Below are 18,814 nucleotides of genomic sequence, written 5' to 3'. Positions count from 1 at the left end.
TCCTACATGGGCATGATGCCTGGCAGGCACCCCGTTTCCAGGGCTGTGCCTGGACCTACATGAAGAATTCCCCAGGGGCTGACAGCACGGGCATTCCCGTGGACTCAGCGTTCTTGGGCTCAGGCTTCCAGTGTATGTATTTCTGCACGTCTGTTCTGGGAATAAACATTCTTAAAACCTCCAAGAATGGGAAAATTGGCAGGTATTATGACTGAGTTTCAAATATTATAAAAGTGAGAATATATTAAAACAGCCCTGCATTTAGTAATCTGTTAAGGAAAGAGATCTATGGCTTTCTTTTTTTAAAATTCCAGTTTTTTAACCTACCTGTCGATCATTTTCTTTTCTTTCTTTTGAAACTATTTTTCTCTATAAAGAGAAATTGAATACCTTAATAAAATCCTCTGGCTCACTCGTTTAGAAGGCTTTCTCGAAGCAAGAACGAATTATAGAAGAAAATGGGTAGCTGATCATGACAAATGTGGTCAGAGATACGCTTATTGCTCTGTTTCTTACCTATATTACAAAATTTAGGAGAGGACACCCAGAAAAAAGAGGGTATGGTAATTTTCCTGCCTTTTGCTCATTGGTATAATTTGGGTTGAACCTGTTAGGATGCCTCTGATTTAACCTCGCCTGCAGTCATTGTCAACACCGAGCCTCCTTAAAGTGGCTGACTTCCCTTCCCTCCAATATCTCTAGAGCCGACACACATACACATCTTCCCTTGTAGGCTTCATAACTTGGGCTCCAGAGAAAGACTGTTTATACCAGAGAGATGTTGGGTGTGTGGTAATGTGGTGAAAGCATAAATATTCAGTTACCTGCTTGAGAGCTTAAAATAATGGTCTGAAATGATTCATGGAAAGGAATCCAATGATTACATTGGAAAGGGGGTTATGCTTTATTTACATCATAAGAACTGAGTCCAAGCGCTGCTCTGGTAAACAAGGAAATGGAGAAAACATAGTAAGGAAACACTAAGAATTTGAGTCTCTTCGACCAAGCACAGCAAACCGTACTCCTCCTCCAGTCTGGGTGGATGGGGGAAAGAAGCTGAAGCTGACATGGAACTGCCACCAAAGTTCATTGCTTAGGAGCTCCAAATTAGGGCATTTTTGTGTGGGACGAGTAGCAGCCTGACCTGAGAGATTCTGTGTCATTCCGCTCAGGTTCATGGATCACTGAGGTGAACGTTTCCCTTTACTTGGATCCTTGACCCGAGCTCCCCCTCCTCCTCTGCATCAGACTAACTTGTTGAGATCTACGTCTGCTGCTGCCAAGCTTACTGTTCATTCAGTTGAAGAATTAAAGTCCCGAATCAAGCAGATCCTACCGAATTCCTCAGTCCGATAACTGGGACTATTTCATGTTTATGTCAGTTTCATGGGGGCAGCTGCTGGAAGTCACTTGCTAAGAAGCCTTACAAAGAACATCTTGTAAGCTGGACAGCAGTCATGCCCTAGCTGGCTGGGGCTTGTCGTGGCTTTGTTTTTGCCCCGCTTTGCTCCCCCCCTTCCCTGTGGCCTGCTTTGGGCTATCAGTTCTCACCTTGATGGCAGCAGAAAGTGGATTCTTTTGGGCTTCATTACCATACCCAGCCCCTGCTCTTTTCCTTTGCCCAGCCGACATGTATCTATCGTGCTACGAGTTAACACAGAACAGAGATACAGAGGAGCAGAGGGGGGGAGGCTGGGACTAAAGGGGAGCTGGGTTCTGTCTCTGCCACGTAGGACCTTCATGTCCTTGGGTAATGTCCTCACCGACTTCACCGTGCTCCTACGCCTCCACATTTCCCCCAGAAGTAGATTGGTAGTATTTGGGGTGGTGGTTTGAGTACTTGTGTTCATTTTGGCTTGGTCACAGGTAGGGACCCTGGGAACAGATCGTATTCAGCCTAGGGAGACTAACGTGGAAAAGAGGGCCAAGTTCTAGGCTGTGGTGGTAGGGGGGTGGGTACAGAATAGGGACTGACCTCTGGCAGGTGCCGAGCAGCCCTCTCAGACTGTTGAGGACCTGGTATGAAGCCAGGAACAGGACAGGACCCAATTCCTAAGAACTGAGATGAAGAGTGTGGATAAAGGCAAATACTTTGGGGATCTTGGGGGTACCCCAGCTGCTGTTCTTGCACTGTGTGTTATTCCATATCTCACCTTCTGCTGCAGAGAAGGTTCCAGCCTTCTGCTACAACTCATTTAGTACCTGGTCAGGCTCATCTCTGCAGCGAGGTTGAGCTTAGTCACCCAGGGCCTGGCACACTCAGGGCAAGCTCCCTTCATCCAAGATGACAAATGTATGTATTCATCTGTTTAATAAAAACCTACTGATTTTTGTGCACTTACAGTGCCCCAGGGACTATGATGGACACTGCAGATACAAAGGTGAATCAGATATGGTCCCTGTCCCCGAAAAGCTTGCCCTTGAGAAAGTGTAAGCATGATTTGGGACTGATATCTTCTACTATTAGTTATAAATGATTGCATATTTATTTTAAATGCCCACTATCTATTCTAAGGCGTAATTTTTCCAATGTTCTTATAGTTTGAGTTTTCAGGTTGGCCTATTGCTTGCACTGCAAAGGTCATTCTGGACATTTTGCAAGGCTTACAGAGGACTCCACATTTCTGAAATCTACATGCCCAAATGAGTTGTTCTCCGCTCATAAAATATTAAAGGATTGCTACATTCTGATTGAGTGCTAGACATCAAATGATAAAACACCCTGTGGTAAGAGGTAAATTGCTTTTTAATGGATTGCCTTTTGCCCATTGCCATATTAAATAAGTTACTAATATGGAAAACAAATCTGAGTGCACCCTGATATTGAAGGAAATATCTGTTTTTCTTGCAGGGAAAATTAGTTTCACATACAAATCCATCTTCCTTTGGTTTGACTCGTCTGCTTTTCTCTGTTTCTAAGTTCATGGTTCTTCTCAGATTTGTGTCAATAATTGACGTAGAAGATCACGGTTGCACTAGATCTATAAGCAAGTGCGGAGATCAAAGAAATACCAATTAAAAATCTAACTGATTGAGAAAAAGGACATATGCAAAAGTAGAAAGATTCAATTTTCTACAAATGCTTTGTCTTTTGTTTTAACTCATGGTCTTTTGAGGAAACTCAATTCTGAAATACCGGTTATCTTTTGGTCTCCAAAGCAAGCGTATCAATATTCGATTAAATTACTGATACCAAATATTTATGTACAGTGTCTTTAAGACTACTTTTATTTTTTTTATTTTATTATGTTATGTTAGTCACCATACAAAAGACTACTTTTAAAAAAGCACTATTTTTCTGCTTCCCTATTATTAACATTGCAAGAGGCGAATGTTTCATAGTGTGGTATAAAAAAACAGTATCTGATCATTTATATGCTTAGAGCGCTTTATAAGGTTATTTAATTGAAGCCCCTTACACCCCCAGGAGTTAATCAAAATCAACAGCATCTATGTTTATTAATGAAGAGAAGACTTACACTTACTGGATAATGTCTGGGGTCACTGAGCTCAAATCAGTGTTCAGGAAGCCCAAAGAATAGTGTAGAAAGAGGCAGAAAAGTGGGATGGTTGCATTTTGGCACCCAGATGACCTGTCTTGGAGTCACTCATCAGCTACCTAATTGGACGCCTTGGGCATGTTTCCTGACTGTTCTGAGCTTCTGGTTCCTCATCTCTAAAATAAAGATAATTCCTGCTGCACACAGTTGTTGGGAGGATTCAATGAGATAATGGGTGCTGCTTTTGTTGCAAGATAGATGGTTTCTTTGCAAGTGGTAGAATCTCACTTTCCACAAGCGGACTGCAGGTTAGTGATGGAAGGAGAACGCTCTGACTTAAGTAACACTTGGAACCAGGATCTGGAACAATGGCTCTCGTCTCTTCACTCTTTACATTCTGACTAAAATTATTCCTCGTAACCTGCTTTGTCCATGAGGCACTTTTGAGAGCAAGGTGCTTATTTTCCCTTAGTTTCAATTTTAAAGATCACAGAGAAGAATCCTTATGGACCCACGTGTGGTCACAGATCCCATGGTGTGGGTAGTGTAACTGGCAGCCCCAGTTAGAAGAACAGGATTGAAGTGGAGTGAAGAGCAAGTCTTCAGAAGAGGAGGTGTATTTGAAAGTGTGTGCTGGGTCAGGGTGTGGGGAGGTGGGAGGTGGTGCACTGACAGAAGAAGGGAGGCCTATCACAGACAAATGCAAAGATACTTGCTATAGATGTGAAGTCCTTAGGCCGATTCCTAGCTCTTAACTAGGGCTAAAAAGTGGAGACTATTATTTGTGTTATTATAACACTGTCCCTAAAACCATAGTAAGTTGTTGAAGGATAAAAGGAAAACTTGATTTCTGACACAATAGGTTAATATGATATGTAGCACCTCAGCCAGTTATCTTCCAATATCAAGTAGAGCTAGGATATTTCTTTTTGTCTCCCATTCATTCATTCATTCATTCAGCATCTACAGGGCTCTTCTCTATGAGTCAGGATCTAATCCCTGATGATGTAGACTTAGAACACACACTCCATCCTCAAGCAGCCTACATGCTGACTGGAGAGTCCTTCACATAAACAAATAATTAGAAAACACATTGTCATTTGGAGCATTACATTTAAGTTACATTAGTTTCCCTAAAAGGCAGTGATTGGTTCTTTCTGCTCATGGGAAGTTGGACAGACTAAGGAAGGGTGTGACACAGAAAAGGAGACACTCAATAGATGAAAAGAATAACCAGATAAGCACAGGTATGTGTATGGTGGGCAGCAGCTGTTAAAAATTCCAGGCAGTGAGATGTAAGTGAAAAGACTTGGAGGTCCAGAGAATTCTAGTTCTATGTGGCTAAAGCAGATGGCTTGAGGGAGCAAGCAAATGCAGGAGATGCTGACAGAAAAAGCAAGAATTAAATCATAAAGATTTGCCACGTGGAGGAGCTTGGACTTTACAAGCAATGGGAATCGATAGAAGGATTTTTAATAATAAGAAATGCCCTAGTCCTGGGCACAAAATTCTAGACTTAGATTACGTCTTCTGGCTAGGACAAGAACTTGTGAGTGTGATAATATACGGGGCCAGGACCAGGGACAAGCTTACCTCACTCTAGCCCCAGCCCAGCCAGGATAGCAGTTAGGAGGCGTTCAACTGCAAGTAATAGAAATCCCAACACAAAATGGCCTATGTACGAAGAACCTTGATTGAATATCATAACTGCAGCATTGAGTAAGTCCTAGAGATGGTAAATTTAACTGTTCCGGAATGTCATCAAGGACCCAAGTCCTTTCTACCTTTTGGTCCTGCCATCCTTGATGTATAAAATTTGTCCTTAGGCAGGGAGCAATATGGCGGCCATTATCACATGGTCCAGAGGAACAAGAAGCTGTATCGTCTAGCGAGTCTCTTTTAGATGTCTGGAAATGCTTCCGAAAGTCGTCCAGCAAACTTTCTCTAATGTCTCATTGGCAAACACCGTGGCCTATGCCTATGGCTAGCTGAGTCTTTGTAAGGGGAACAGGACCATATTAGCTGTTCCTTAGACTGGGCATGAAATCAGCCTTCCTTTTTTTTAAAGATGTTATTTATTTATTTGAGAGAGTGAGTGAGCGAGAGAGAGAGCACGAGTTGGGGGAGGAGCAGAGGGAGAGGGAGAAGAAGACTCCGCCTGAGCAGGGAGCCCGATGGAGGGCTCCATCCCAGGACCCCGAGATCATGACCAGAGCTGAAGGCAGACACTTCACCAACTGAGCCACCCAGGCGCCCCGAAACCAGCCTTCCTTGAGTATATGACCACAGGATGTTAAGTAGCTAAAGAAAATTGAGGTTCTGTTCAGATAGGGAAAATATCTACTTGCAGCCCTTAATTCTGTCCCTTTATTTGAGAAACTCTCCTCTGCATTTCCCTTACTGCTGCAGAAAACTAAACAAACTGAAGTCAGATTACAGCCCTCTGTCATTTTGCCTTTACTGGGAATTGGGGACTGCATTAGTATTTTTTTTAATGTAGCAGTATCAAAGGTTGCAGAAAAATGGTAATTGAGGTTTGATTATAATGTATTTCATTTCTCATCACTAAGATGCTAGGGCTCCACTACCTTATTTTCCTTTTAGCAAATGTATATTTTTCACTTCCTCAATTATGCTTTTGTATATGGGTATTCTCAGGTGTATTTTGAAGGGCAGAATGGACATTTGTGATTAAAGTTTTCATATTTCCTGAAACAGTTTTGCCGTCTTCACCTATTTGACCATATATAATTAGATTAAAATTTAATAACTACTTCTCTGTTTTGAAAAAACAAGAATGAAATCTACATCACACTTGAAAAAACAAGAATGAAATCTACATCACATGCTATGAAAATACTTAGCATTTCCTTACTTTGTCTTTCAGTGGCAATATTTATTATAACACACCAGTGGTGCTGAGTGAAGCACCTTGTATAATTCATCACCTAGACACCTCTGCTTTAGCAAGTAAAAATAACACAGATGAGCAATCTGAAGAACTCTTTGGAGTACAGCAGCAATTAGAATAGATACTTAATTCTGGGACATTGGTGTTTTTGTACTTTGAGAAGTACCATCCATCACTTTCAGTCTTAGAACATTCTGGCTAAAGAAAACTCAAGAAAAGTAGTTTTTAACAATTTAGCCTCTTAAGGGCCTTCCCCCCCCCCACCTTAATACTAGCTTATACCCATGCTCCATGGAACGTTGAAGGCTCTCAGATCTTGACTCTGTCTTGAATCTTCATTTTTGACTTCTGCTTTCATATTATACTTCAACCTTAAGATTAACGTAAAAACAAACAAAAATGCAGTGAATGAATGAATGAATGAATGAATGAATAAAATGTTCGAGGCCTGAGCCTGTATTGAGAAAGTTAGATCCACTTTTGGCCCAAATTAAAAATGTCAAAGGAGAGAGTATAAAAGTCAATTGAGAGTAGTGTTTATGATAATTATAAAACTGTTATTAGGATTTGTAATAGTATCACGAGACAGGAGGACCTAATGTCAGATTCCTGCGTTCAGAATCAGAAGCACTTGGTAACTGGCACAGCTGATGTAAGTAAGGGCTTCTGTCAAGGTGGTTAACCATCTTGCTCCTTAGTCTCCCATCTGTAACCTGGGGATATCGTCATCACCACCACCACCACCACCACCATCATCATTCTCATTTCAGAGTTAGATGAAGAAATACAGGTTTAAGTGTTTTGTTAACTGTACAACGCCCTATTTGTGAAGGAAATAACAACCGAAACACGCACAGATTTAGAGACACCGAGGTGTATCTGTTCCTGTAGCAAAGTCAACTCTGTGCATTTAGTGGCTGCCTTAAGAATTTGAAGTTCTGTGGTGATTGGTTGGTGTTTCAGAAGGCAGTACTTGTAGATCCTTCTAAAATCACAAGGTAATTCTTATCGCCATAGAAAGTGATGGCTGAGAGAAATTAAACTTGGCAATTTAAGAGAATATCTCAAGCACATCTCAATTACAAATGGATGAAAATAATTCATATTTATCAGAGGCATTTTTAGCACTTGCTCCTTGTTACATCATTTCTAAGAAGATACGTAGCTGGGAGCGACCAGCATCCATTTTCTGTTGTCTCTGAGGTTCTAGATTGAGAGGTGAGCCTGGTAGGTTTGCCCAACATCATGATGAAGAGAGACAGACACAGACCTGTCGAAAGAACACAGATGCCCACTTGTCTTCCCTCCCACCATATAGAAATACTTTTCCACCAGCTTCATCTCAAACATCAGGTTTGGGTGACCATTCTGATTCCTCCTCTGAGTCCCTGCTGGGGAGGGTATCATGTCCTCCTCCAAACTCCTGTAGCACTTTACCTCTGCCTCTTTTATTATACTTCCTCCTGTTTCAGAATACTTTTTTTCCCTTTAATTCCTGATTCTGTTTCCCCTAAAAGTTGAGGTGGTTTATTGTAAAATATAGAGATAATTTAAAAATAAATAAATGGTGAAAACAAAGACAACAATTACAACTAAAATGGATTATGAAGGTTTGCAAAGTGCATGTTATAAAGGCCTTTGTATTTACTAGTGGTAGACTTTGAATTTGGCTCAAAGATTTGTTCCTGGGAAGCAAGAGGGGTTCAGTAATAGAAAACAGATGAGTGCACATCTCACATGAAAAGCTCGAAGTGTAAACTCAAATGCTAATTTTGGTTAAGGCTAAAATACTATTTGATAACACTTAATATTTGTTAACGATGATGGAATAGACACATTCTTAGCATTATTTTTTTAAAGTTACCTTAGAGCAGCCAACACTATATTTAAAATGGTGATAATGAAACAATTTTCCCATTAAAAGCTGAAACTAAAAGTAGGGTGCTGTTGAATGCTAATATTCACCAATATTATTTCTCCTTGATCTAGAAGACACAGACAAATAGAGGTATAGTTCACTGATAGAAACAAAGTATTTTAAATTATAGACAATAAAACTATCTAGAAATTCCTGAAGGAGTGAAGGCAAAGCTGTTAGAATTCATATAGTTCAGAAGAGTAGCTACATAGTGAGTAACAAAAAATTGGTAGCCATTCCATGTGTCAGCAGTAATTAGTTAATTATAAAATGGATAAAAAAGATTCTTTTTAGTGTTGTCCAAATGTAAACTGCTTCAGATGAATCCTAACGGAAAATATCTCAGACTTATATCTGAAGAAATCCATGACTTCACTAAAATATATAAGCTTTAAATAAATAAATAAGTGAATGTTTTATTCCTGGTAGGAAAACATTAATATCGGGATAAAGATGTGAGTGCCTCCAAATCAGTGCGCTGGCTCACATATCATTCCAAAGTACCACCAGAAACTAGGATGGAAAACTCCACAGGACGATTGTGGGGTTCATTTGGAAGAATAAGGAGGAGAAATTGGTGAGGAAGGACTGATAAGGAGAACAGTGAAGAGTGAATGGACAGAAAAATACCCTCCCTTTTTTAAAACATTTTTTTTTGCAAGAAAGTCCAAAGAACTCATTCATATACAACTTTCACCCAGGTTTACCTATCGTGTTAATACTTTCCATATTTGCTTTATCATTCTCTCTTTCTACACCCAAACACACGCATGCACACACAGACCCACATTCACACATATTATTAAAATATGAAAACTTTTTATGACAGGAAAAAATTGGATATAATTTGAAGAAAAATAAATAAATAAATAAATAAATAAAATGATTTTAAATTGGATCCAGCTCTGGCCTGCTGTCTGTTGGAGCTGGACAGGTGCTGGGAGCCCTGCCCAGCAAGAGGCCTCCCAGGAGAGCTGTGGAGAGGAAGGTTCTGGGGGCTGCAGCATGAGGCGGCATCATGGAAGCAGTGTGGGGAGCCTGGCTTAGAATACTCACCACCGGAAGTCTGAGAGAGGCCACCACCTGACAGCGGCCCAGCACAGGTTGGGGGGGTGTGCTGATGAAATTTATGCCCACATTTCCTTCTGTTCTTCTACAGCACCATGGGTGTGGCTGACCTAAAACCCAGTGGCTATATGCATGAGGAACTATGGATTTTAGGACATGCAGCTTCTTATAGAAGTTAAAACATTATAAAACAAAAACAACATATGACCTCACTGATATGAGGAGTTCTTAATCTCAGGAAACAAACTGAGGGTTGCTGGAGTGGTGGGGGGTGGGAGGGGTGGGGTGGCTGGGTGATAGACACTGGGGAGGGTATGTGCTATGGTGAGTGCTGTGAATTGTGTAAGACTGATGAATCACAGACCTGTACCTCTGAAACAAATAATACATTATATGTTAAAAAAAAAAAAGAAGAAGAAGAAGATAGTAGGAAGGGAAAAATGAAGGGGGGGAAATCGGAGGGGGAGATGAACCATGAGAGACTATGGACTCTGAGAAACAAACTGAGGGTTCTAGAGGGGAGGGGGGTGGGGGGATGGGTTAGCCTGGTGATGGGTATTAAGGAGGGCACGGACTGCATGGAGCACTGGGTGTTATATGCAAACAATGAATCATGGAACACTACATCAAAAACTAATGATGTAATGTATGGTGACTAACATAACAATAAAAAACCCATAAAAGTAACAGGATCCCAGTAGATGAAAGAGGCCATTTGCATGAATGGTACCTTCATTTCTCATCTGTTAAATCATTCTAGTATTAAAGTGAGTAGTCTGACTCCAAAAAATGTAAAATGTAAAACCATCTTTCCCTAGTTCTATACCCTGGGCTTGGACCCACAGGCTCTTTTTCCAAAGCAATAATTTAATCAGCCTCCCCAGCATTTATTGTAGAATTGTGATGTGCTAGGCCATGAGCTTAAAGGTCCTAGTATGCTGTAACAGTAGAATATTAATTTGGAAAGACAGCATGAAATTAGAAAATATAAGCAGAATGCTGAAAGATTCAAATCTGTGGTAAAGTAAAGTAGACCATGAAGAGAAAAGAATTAAAACAATAGCAATCAGGATGCCAAACTGCACTGAAATAGTGGTGAAATGCTATCCTGTAAGGTTTTTAAAATCAAAACATTTATGAGTAAAACAAAAACAAACACAAAACCCAGAAACATGTTCACAGCTTCAACTCACTTCCCACAGACATGCTTTCCCCACAAGGGAGTGCCCAGTGGTTGGGAGAGCAACAGAGGACAAAACGCTCTAGGATGCCTTTTACAACTTCTCATCCTTCACCTCAGGCCTTTGGATGGAGAGATTTTCCTGGTGGTTGCAGTAGACAAGGAGGTGGATGCCAGTGGAGTCTCCCAGCTCTGGGCACTTGAATTTCCATCAGAAACCGCTTGCCAATTTATGGGATGCTTGGGTGGTTCAGTTGGTTAAGTGTCCGACTCTTGATTTCAGCTCAGGTCATGATCTCAGGGTGGTGAGATCAAGCCCTGTGTTGGCACTGAGCACGGAGCCTGCTTGAAATTCTCTCTCTCCCTCTCCTTCTGCCCCTCGCCCCCACCTCGTGTGTACTCTCGCTCTCTCATAAAAAAATAAAAAAACAACTTGCTGATTTAAAGATAAGCAGAAAGAATTTATTTTTAAAAGTGAAAATGATCACTGCCATTTATTAGATGCTTTCTACATAGCAGGCGATTCCCTGAGGTTGATACTCTGTTAACCCTTTCAACGTCTCCATTTATAGATGAGGGGCCTGGGCCTCTCAGAGAGGTTAAGTAGACCGAGGTCATACAGGCAATTAGGTACAGTTAGCTATTATGGGATTCTGTTGTGCTCTTTACTCTTCACTCTTGCACAATGCTATAAACCACTGCTTTCATTTTTTAAAATGTCTTGTCTTCCTCAGAGACTGTAAGCTCCTTGAGCAGGAGACTTAGAGTGAATTTATCTTCCATCCTACCCTGTAGTCCAGTGCTTTATGTATAGTGTGCACTTAGTAAGTATTTATTGCATGAATAGAGTAGCTTTCTATTTGCTTTAGGGTCAGTTCCAAAAATATGTTTCAGACATCACTAAATTTTTTATGAACTTTCTATGTTACCCTGAAACCTCTCAAACAGCATTCTTTTTTTTTTTTTTCCCTAATAAAGTGAGAATGAGTTCTACAAAAGGGTGCCTTCTCAGTCCTCCCCCTTCTCTTCCTCCTCAGGATAATTTAGTAAGAAGGCCTACTGAGTCCAAATTTGAATCAGAAAATATCAACACTACAGTATGTTCCCCAAAGAGGAAAAAATGATCTATTTTCAATCTTGTGTTTCAGAACACACAGCTGTGTGACTTCCTAATTTATTGTATTCCCAACTGCCTCCAGACAGCTCTCGGCTTGCTTCTTCTTTCCTACCCACCCCCTGAATACGGGAGATGGGGTGGACTTTAACCAGTCCAGAATGAGGATGCTGAGAAGCCAGTGAACTGCTCCTCCACAGACGCCTGTTGCCCAAGCAGGTGCGCCCAGCAGCTGGAACCTGAAGGGAGCCGGGTTTCCTGGGATGGTTGCTGCGGGCTAGGAAGTCAGCTGTCAGCTCCTTGTAGGTCAGTCCCAGCTGCCCGTGTGCTGCTCTGGAGGGTGGTCATTCCCTTGTCTCTAGGGAGCAGGACACAGCTTTGGATCCCAGCAATCAAGCCCAATGTGGCTTCCCTTAATTTGGCTTTCCCAGGGTTTGGCCACGAGAACAGATCGCAGCTGTGGCCTGAGCATCTTTAGAAGTGTGAATCATTTTTTTTTTTTTCTGAAGAAGCTATTTTGAGCTTTATAATTGCATATTTCGTGTTGTTTTTTCATAGAGTAAGGAGAATGACTTGCATATTTTTTAATAGATATCTGCTGGTTTCTTTGCTCTTCTGTCTTGTATAACCGAGGCCAGTGATTTCTGAACAGGGCTGTGCATCAGATTCATTTGGGGGAGCTTCTGGGAAATGTAAATTCCTGCCATGGAATCCAGAAATCAGTATATTTAATAAACTCGCCAATTCATTCCTAGGCAGCTGGCTCTCCTCTCCTAAGTTTAGGAATCTCCGTTGAATTTTCTCCATGGTAATTTGGATTGTGGTTAAATGGATATCTTGTTGGGGTGGTAAAAGCTCTAGACTGGGCATTAGAGGTTGCAGATTCTAGATCTGGCTCCATTCTGACCAGCTCTAGATAAGCCTCTTCTCCTGTGTGGTCCCTTAGTCTCCTCTGGTATAAAACCGTTACTGCCCAGGTGGCCACCAGCTCCAAAGCTGCTGTGTTAATAAGCAAAGTCCTTTTTATGTACCCAGTATAGTGACTCTAACCACTAAATAAGTTGACTAAAACTTTGCCACCATCAGTTCTTGAGTGATGTGTATATAACCTAGGTTGGTATTGGATTCTGTGCCAGAGAGTTAAAGAAATGCCCAAAGACCTTGTTAGGAGGGGTTCTTGGTGGTGAGACAGCCTGGGAGCCTGGACTGAGAGGACTTGTCTTCTGCTCTACAGATATGACTGCTCTCACCTTCTGAGTGTAAAATTTAGTCTAATGTGCTTTTCCCACTCTGAATTTTTTCCTCCTTTGAAATATCAACTTTATTGCCAGCAAAGAGTTCTTTGAGAAGAATTAAACCTTAATTTTGCCAGAACAGATAAAGGAAATGACAAAAAAAAAAAAAAAAAAAAAAACATTCCTCTGGCTTTATTCTTCCCTGCCTAGCTGATTTCACACTGTCTTTTCCCACCTTGATTCTCTCGGCTGGGTCTGGTGGCCTCTCCATCATGTGGCGGGGCTGTTGGCTGAAGCAGCTGCCTCTCCCATCTTTACTTGGAAACAGGAGAGTTTAAATAATCCTGAAACTTGGAAGAAGAAACAAGCCTAAATCCAAATGCTGTTTAACATTTCTGCAAGTCATACCTATTCCCACCCTGAGAAACACAGCTCTAATGGTTCTCTGGCTTTCATTGGCTGTGTAAGATTTTGAGGAATTGCTTTGTACTGGGGCCCAGACAAAGCCGACCAAAGAGCACACACTTTATGTCCCCTCTCTACCTGCCCAAGTCAGAACTAATCCTGCCTCTTTTCTGTGTCGTTAATGTTAACAGAGGGAAACCTCAAATTCAAAGCCTCGTGGGTTGACTGTTCTGATCAGTTGCCACATTTTTGTTTTGGGTTAGGCTTTTACCTTAATGTATATACTTTAACAGTTTTTCCTATTCGATTTTATTCTAAAAATGAGCTAATACCATCCTTGGCCCTTTGTCACCTGATTCTTTTCACTTCATGTGTTACCTCTTTCTTTCCAGTAAATTTATTCATTTGCAGTTTATCCAACTTTCAATTGTTTAATAGTATTTCATTTCATATGCATATTGCCTTATTGTGGATATAGATATAAGTAGTACCCCATTTTTTCAAAGTGTGGGTCTTTTATCAGTAGGTAGTTACATTGTTTACCAATTTTTGTTTTTATAAAGAGCACCTGGATGAACATTTGCCCAGTAAATGTGCTTAGTTAACACCTTAGTACTAGGGCTGTAGCAGTGAAATAAAACAGGATGCCATCTCTTTCCTTAAGTTGTGTATATTTATTTTACTTGGAGAAAAAACAGACAATAAATAAAGAAGTATGCCGTATGGTGGAAAGTGCAATGCAGAAAAATCAGAACAGGGAGGATGCATGGCATTGCCTCACTGAAAAGACTGTGTTTATCATAAACATATGGACCTAGTGAGGGAGTGGGCTAAGATAGTATCGGGACAAGAGTTTTCCCCAAAGAGGGAATAGCAGTATAAAGGCCCTGAGGGAGGATTGTCCAGCATTGGAAGCGAAGAGCAAGGAGGCCAGTGTGACAGGAGCAGAGAGAAGTAGGTGGGGAGTAGCAGGAGATAAGGTGGGGTTGGAGAGCGGAGACATTCTGCCACTGTAACAAATTTAGCTTTTACTCTGTGTGAAAAGCCGTGCGATGGATTGAGCGTACCTGTGACATTGTATAACTTACAATTTGAAAGAATCATTTGGCTGATCTATGGACATTATACTATAATACCCTCCATGACAGTAAGCAAGTTGAGAGGTGACAGTGATTGGAACCAGGGTGTTGGCAGTAGAGATACTAAAAGGCAGTTGGATTCCAGATATATTTTAAAGGTAGAACCAAAAGGATTTCCTTGACAGAATGAATGTGGGTGGGAAATGAAAAGAAGAGTTGAGGATGGACAGCCAGAAGCATGGACTTGTCATTGAGATCAATGGAGAACATAAAAGATCAACAGTTTTGTTTTGGTTATGTTAACTTCGAGATGCATTTTAGACATGGAGTGGAGATGTTGATTTTGTAGTTGGATATATATATGACTAAAGTTCAGGGGATGATTCTGAGCCAGAGATTTAACTTTGGGCATCATCAGCATGGAGACAGTATTGATAGCTGAGATTGGTTGAGAACCTCCAAGAGGTTCCAGGGTTCAGCCATGAAATACCCCAAAAGTTGCTGGTTGCGGAGAAGAAGAGGAACTGGGAGAGGAATCATAGGGATGTAAGAAGCAAATCAAAAGAGAGTTCACGTAGAGGTGAAGGAGAGATTGCCTGTCGGAAATGCTCTAGATGGTGGAAGTACGTGAAGATTGAGAATTGATCATTGATTTTAGCAACGATCAATGGAGGTCGTCGGGGGTGACCTGAGCAAGAGCAATTTCACTGGGGTGGTGGGAAGAGATCCTGACTGGACGGGTTAACAGCAAGTGATGATACAGGGATTAGGACAGTGAACATGGAGGAGTGACACTCAGCATGGTCTGAGGCGGGTTGCCAGGGAGGTGGTGCAGAGTCAGCCTTCGGAAACCTTTGTAGTGTTTGACACGGCCACGGCATTCAAGCATGAACGTTTTTCTAGTGATTAAGTTTTATTGTATTTTTCAAGAGTGTTTGTTTCCAGTCAACAGATTCGAAGTGAAAAACGAACTGGTCCTTCCCCTCATAGTTTGAGAGGTAGAGGTATAGATGACTAATGAAGGGGGTTTTTCTTTAGAGCGAAGTAGAAAAATAAGGTGGAAGCTGGAGGGTAAGTTACACTCAAGTAAGATTGTTTTAAATGATGGTAGAAGTTATAGCTTGTTTATGTGCTCATGGGAATGATTCAGTAGAAAAGGAAAAAATGATGATGAAGGAGACCTGGCTACATCTTTGCTTGCATCTTTAATAATTTCCTTAGTGAAATACCTACCAATGGATCCTGAATCAAACAGTACATGCCCTTCATGTTTTTTGTAACCTAATGTGATATATATGCATTGTTGGGATATTTTTAAATGTGGCGAAGGAAAACTAATAAATCATCCATTATCCTACCACCAAGATAGGTTGGTATTTTTTTCCCCATAAAATGAGATTAAATTATATTGTTCTAAATAGTCTCTTCTTTCCATTTAATATATTGTGATTATCTTCCTACAGCAATAAATATATACTTATATCATTAATGATTTAATGCCTGTTTAATAATGTTTCATTGTGTGGATCAACCATAACTATTTTGACCAGACTCTTACTACAGGATATTTAGGGATGTTTCCATTTTCAGTGGAACTAGCTCTGTGATGAACATCTTTGTAATTCCATCTGATTATTTCCTCCACATTAATTCTTAGACGTTAAAGTTCCATGTCAAGTGGTCTGAAATTTTAAAGCTTTTTATTCCTTTACAATTTACCCCTAGGAAGACCAAAGCATCTATATCCACTGAGCAGGCACATAGATTTCAGGACAAGGTTTAACACAGTTTTTTGAACTACTGAAAAACTTGGGGGTGGAGGAAGAAACCTGAGATGGTGAGATTTGGGGTGATGATCTATAGGGAGACATTCAGGCAGGTAGACACAGACCTAATAGACAGAGATGGTTTATAGAGTTAGATGACAAAGGTTTATAGAGTTAGATACTATCGATATTTATTTATACCACAGCTGCATTATGACTTTCATGAGACCTTGGTACTTTTGTCTTCGTGGACCCCTTCCTCTTTAAAACTGTATTAAAATTTATAGTTTTGACTACATTGTTATAAAGATGAATATCATCCAGGCTGGATTCATTATTATATATTCATTATTATCCTATTTAAGTTTCTCTTCTGACTTTAAAAACAATTAAGCTGAAAACATTTCATGGGCTTCTAAAGTATCACGCTCCCTCGGAACTCTGCGGGCCCACCCCAATGTATAGGTCAGCCCTGATGATGCTTCTCTATGCTTTTAATATTCCTAATAATAAATAGTTATTACTTAGAACCAAAAAGAAAAAGAAAAAAATCACACTATATTTATAAATACTTATGGTCCCTAGTAGGTTTCTTTAGGTTTTTTTTTTTTTTCCCACAAAGGGAGGAGATATTTTCCTCTTTTCCCTTATATTCCATCCCATCGAGGCACATCTCATACTACATGGAAATTATTTGTCTGTCTTTGTACATTTTCTCCCTCCAGCTCCATCTGCTTCATATTTAGTGTCAATTCCATCCAGATTCTTGTGTAAGGCTGTCCATCAATCAGCATGGGTAAGAAGCTTGTAGAGGTTTCATGGGTGACAGCCAATGGTGCCATATAGAACTGGACATCAGACAGTTTTGTTATAACATTGAATCTATTGTCTCTGGGGTTATAATTTGGACAGTTAGTAGTCAATAAAACCTCTCAGTCAGGACAAGCAATGTCATGTGGGATGACAGAAGGCAGTGGGATGAGTCTTAGCCACAAAGTCTGACACACAGGAAGAGCTCAGCAGATACTGTTTGTCACCATCATCCCGATGGAGGTGGCATTGGGAATCTGGCCCGCCAGGGTTTGCCCTCTGCTCTCTGGAGGCTGCCTGTTGGGTGGTGGTATCAGTCAGACGGAGGTCAGAAGCCAGCTGGTGAGTCCTCTGGGTGCTAGATTGTCACTGGCAGGATCAAGCTCTTTGTTCTCTTTGTGTGAGAGCGGGGCCCAAGTTTGTCTGCTGCTCTTGGCCTTGAGGAAAAATCAGAATCACAGCCCTTGACACTAACTGAGCTATTTTGGTTAGCTAGAGGGTTGGGTTTTCAGAAAACAAATGATGAGAAAACAAAGAAAAGACAAAGAAAAACCAGACAAAACCAAACTATATCTAATCCTCTGGCTGTTGACCCATTTTGCTTCTCTCTTAGACCATTGGTCATCGTGGCTAGTTAGAGGGTAAGAAGAAGACCCTGGGACCTTTTTCTCTTTCTTTTTTTCTGGGATCTTTTTTGCTTAGTGCACCAGTTCCTGTGTCATGTGGTTGCCTGCATTTATGCTGAAGATAATAATATAATTTGTATTGTTTTTGAATATTCCTTGTGAGTCATGACCTTGAGTCACTTGATTTCTAACTTTGAATAGTTCATGAGATGTGGTTGTAGGTATTTTATCTCAAGAAATAAGAAAAAATATCTATCTGGAAGGAGGCAGTCAAATGGATTACTCTCTTGAAGTAATTGCAAATAGTGACTCATCAGGGTAATGAAATCACTTTAGTGAATTTTGAATAGTGTTTTTAAAAAAATGGAATAAAATAATTTTTAGAGTGCTTCACAAGTAGCAAAGATAAGTGTTTCATTAGATCAGTTTTACATTCATCAGCATGCATACTGGGATGCAGCACAAAATGTATCTCGTGCTGTAGGTCACAGCTGAAAAAATTTAAAAGCCCCTATCTCCCGCCCTGTCATAAGGCAATTCACTCTGAAATTCCTTACTCAATAGAGCATTCTGTTTTTGCATTAATGTCTGCATCACACGTTTTTTGACTCAAACATGTTGTTCTGTCAGAGTTTATCTTAAGGGATGAGTTGCCTGCCACGCCGTGATCCAAGTGAGGTTGATTATCATCCGTAGACATCTCCTGCACGGTTCCTGCTCACATCTTTTCTCTTGGTACTACTGCTGGCTCTTACTGATATCCCTGAATTCTCAGGCTTGTTCCTCTTAGAAGGGCTTCTTTATAGATTAGAAAATGAGAATCGTGTGTGTTGACATTTCCTATGTATATGTAAGGGGGAGCCCCAAGACACACCTTTAAATGAAAGGACAGTGTCAGTCCTTTGTGCCGAAAATGACTGATGCCTTAAAACAACTTTTGTGTTTCTGATTTATTTCGGTGTTTTTCCAGTGTTGTGTCTGAAAGGGGATATTCTGTTTCAAATAATTCCAAATGGAAAGCCATCAACCGCCATTTATATAAAAGCCTGTATCTGAAACCCAAGCAGAAATGTCTGGTTCAATGATAAACACCCTTCATTCCTCCTGGGCCCCCTTCACTCACAATTGAGGGAACGTGAATGAGAATAAGTGGGGCGTGAGAAGGCAATTTCCAGGTCCTGACTAACAAGAAAATTGAATGG

The 18,814-nt window shown here is 40.7% G+C and overlaps 1 protein-coding gene across 4 annotated transcripts in view; it reads left to right on the top strand.

The window, feature by feature from the left end:
* The window catches only part of ELMO1 (engulfment and cell motility 1), a 512,699-nt gene that overhangs the window by 283,631 nt on the left and 210,254 nt on the right, over nt 1–18,814 (top strand). The window lies entirely within an intron of this gene.

This window comes from Halichoerus grypus, chromosome 12 (genome assembly GCF_964656455.1).
Source record: "Halichoerus grypus chromosome 12, mHalGry1.hap1.1, whole genome shotgun sequence".
NCBI lineage: Eukaryota > Metazoa > Chordata > Mammalia > Carnivora > Phocidae > Halichoerus > Halichoerus grypus.
The sequence above is the reverse complement of the archived record's forward strand: the minus strand, read 5'-3'. Positions and strand labels throughout refer to the sequence as shown.